This window comes from Tetranychus urticae, chromosome 3 (genome assembly GCF_039701765.1).
Source record: "Tetranychus urticae isolate SD_2017Ah chromosome 3, NJAU_TeUrti_SD_1.0, whole genome shotgun sequence".
In the NCBI taxonomy this organism is placed as follows: domain Eukaryota; kingdom Metazoa; phylum Arthropoda; class Arachnida; order Trombidiformes; family Tetranychidae; genus Tetranychus; species Tetranychus urticae.
The window spans coordinates 16,155,501-16,159,285 of record NC_142960.1 but is presented as its reverse complement, the minus strand read 5'-3'; positions in this window follow the sequence as shown (position 1 = coordinate 16,159,285).

Here is a 3,785-nt window from a genome sequence, read left to right as displayed (position 1 = left end):
CAAGTTTTATTAAGTTTTCTTCAACTTGCATACCCCTGGAAATCTCAATACTTATACTTTTTTCGGTTTTCTTCAACTTGCATACCCCTGGAAATCTCAATACTTATACTTATTTCGGTTTTCACGTACTTGGCTATCGACAACATGTTTTACTTTGACTTATATCAAGACATGTAGCACTCTAACTTGCTTCAAGACAAGCTCGCCTGCAAGTTTTATTAAGTTGACTTCAACTTGCATACCCCTGGAAATCTCAATACTTATACTTTTTTCGGTTTTCTTCAACTTGCATACCCCTGGAAATCTCAATACTTATACTTTTTTCGGTTTTCACGTACTTGACTACCGACAACATGTTTTACTTTGACTTATATCAAGACATGTAGCACTCTAATTTGCTTCAAGACAAGCTCGCCTGCAAGTTTTATTAAGTTTTCTTCAACTTGCATACCCCTGGAAATCTCAATACTTATACTTTTTTCGGTTTTCTTCAACTTGCATACCCCTGATAATCTCAATACTTATACTTTTTTCGGTTTTCTTCAACTTGCATACCCCTGGAAATCTCAATACTTATACTTTTTTCGGTTTTCACGTACTTGGCTATCGACAACATGTTTTACTTTGACTTATATCAAGACATGTAGCACTCTAATTTGCTTCAAGACAAGCTCGCCTGCAAGTTTTATTAAGTTTTCTTCAACTTGCATACCCCTGGAAATCTCAATACTTATACTTTTTTCGGTTTTCTTCAACTTGCATACCCCTGATAATCTCAATACTTATACTTTTTTCGGTTTTCTTCAACTTGCATACCCCTGGAAATCTCAATACTTATACTTTTTTCGGTTTTCTTCAACTTGCATACCCCTGGAAATCTCAATACTTATACTTTTTTCGGTTTTCTTCAACTTGCATACCCCTGGAAATCTCAATACTTATACTTTTTTCGGTTTTCTTCAACTTGCATACCCCTGGAAATCTCAATACTTATACTTTTTTCGGTTTTCTTCAACTTGCATACCCCTGGAAATCTCAATACTTATACTTTTTTCGGTTTTCACGTACTTGGCTATCGACAACATGTTTTACTTTGACTTATATCAAGACATGTAGCACTCTAACTTGCTTCAAGACAAGCTCGCCTGCAAGTTTTATTAAGTTGACTTCAACTTGCATACCCCTGGAAATCTCAATACTTATACTTTTTTCGGTTTTCTTCAACTTGCATACCCCTGGAAATCTCAATACTTATACTTTTTTCGGTTTTCTTCAACTTGCATACCCCTGGAAATCTCAATACTTATACTTTTTTCGGTTTTCACGTACTTGACTACCGACAACATGTTTTACTTTGACTTATATCAAGACATGTAGCACTCTAATTTGCTTCAAGACAAGCTCGCCTGCAAGTTTTATTAAGTTTTCTTCAACTTGCATACCCCTGGAAATCTCAATACTTATACTTTTTTCGGTTTTCTTCAACTTGCATACCCCTGATAATCTCAATACTTATACTTTTTTCGGTTTTCTTCAACTTGCATACCCCTGGAAATCTCAATACTTATACTTTTTTCGGTTGCACGTACTTGGCTATCGACAACATGTTTTACTTTGACTTATATCAAGACATGTAGCACTCTAATTTGCTTCAAGACAAGCTCGCCTGCAAGTTTTATTAAGTTTTCTTCAACTTGCATACCCCTGGAAATCTCAATACTTATACTTTTTTCGGTTTTCTTCAACTTGCATACCCCTGATAATCTCAATACTTATACTTTTTTCGGTTTTCTTCAACTTGCATACCCCTGGAAATCTCAATACTTATACTTTTTTCGGTTTTCTTCAACTTGCATACCCCTGGAAATCTCAATACTTATACTTTTTTCGGTTTTCTTCAACTTGCATACCCCTGGAAATCTCAATACTTATACTTTTTTCGGTTTTCACGTACTTGGCTATCGACAACATGTTTTACTTTGACTTATATCAAGACATGTAGCACTCTAACTTGCTTCAAGACAAGCTCGCCTGCAAGTTTTATTAAGTTGACTTCAACTTGCATACCCCTGGAAATCTCAATACTTATACTTTTTTCGGTTTTCACGTACTTGGCTAACGAAAACATGTTTTACTTTGCCTGATATCAAGACATGTAGCACTCTAACTTGCTTCAAGACAAGCTCGCCTGCAAGTTTTATTAAGTTTTCTGTAGCTTGCATACCCCTGGAAATCTCAATACTTATACTTTTTTCGGTTTTCACGTACTTGACTACCGACAACATGTTTTACTTTGACTTATATCAAGACATGTAGCACTCTAATTTGCTTCAAGACAAGCTCGCCTGCAAGTTTTATTAAGTTTTCTTCAACTTGCATACCCCTGATAATCTCAATACTTATACTTTTTTCGGTTTTCTTCAACTTGCATACCCCTGGAAATCTCAATACTTATACTTTTTTCGGTTTTCACGTACTTGGCTATCGACAACATGTTTTATTTTGACGATATCAAGACATGTAGCACTCTAACTCGCTTCAAGACAAGCTCGCCTGCAAGTTTTATTAAGTTTTCTGTAGCTTGCATACCCCTGGAAATCTCAATACTTATACTTTTTTCGGTTTTCACGTACTTGACTACCGACAACATGTTTTACTTTGACTTATATCAAGACATGTAGCACTCTAATTTGCTTCAAGACAAGCTCGCCTGCAAGTTTTATTAAGTTTTCTTCAACTTGCATACCCCTGGAAATCTCAATACTTATACTTTTTTCGGTTTTCTTCAACTTGCATACCCCTGGAAATCTCAATACTTATACTTTTTTCGGTTTTCTTCAACTTGCATACCCCGATAATCTCAATACTTATACTTTTTTCGGTTTTCTTCAACTTGCATACCCCTGGAAATCTTAATACTTATACTTTTTTCGGTTTTCTTCAACTTGCATACCCCTGGAAATCTCAATACTTATACTTTTTTCGGTTTTCACGTACTTGACTACCGACAACATGTTTTACTTTGACTTATATCAAGACATGTAGCACTCTAATTTGCTTCAAGACAAGCTCGCCTGCAAGTTTTATTAAGTTTTCTTCAACTTGCATACCCCTGGAAATCTCAATACTTATACTTTTTCGGTTTTCTTCAACTTGCATACCCCTGATAATCTCAATACTTATACTTTTTTCGGTTTTCTTCAACTTGCATACCCCTGGAAATCTCAATACTTATACTTTTTTCGGTTTTCACGTACTTGACTACCGACAACATGTTTTACTTTGACTTATATCAAGACATGTAGCACTCTAATTTGCTTCAAGACAAGCTCGCCTGCAAGTTTTATTAAGTTTTCTTCAACTTGCATACCCCTGATAATCTCAATACTTATACTTTTTTCGGTTTTCTTCAACTTGCATACCCCTGGAAATCTCAATACTTATACTTTTTTCGGTTTTCACGTACTTGGCTATCGACAACATGTTTTATTTTGACGATATCAAGACATGTAGCACTCTAACTCGCTTCAAGACAAGCTCGCCTGCAAGTTTTATTAAGTTTTCTGTAGCTTGCATACCCCTGGAAATCTCAATACTTATACTTTTTTCGGTTTTCACGTACTTGACTACCGACAACATGTTTTACTTTGACTTATATCAAGACATGTAGCACTCTAATTTGCTTCAAGACAAGCTCGCCTGCAAGTTTTATTAAGTTTTCTTCAACTTGCATACCCCTGGAAATCTCAATACTTATACTTTTTTCGGTTTTCTTCAACTTGCAT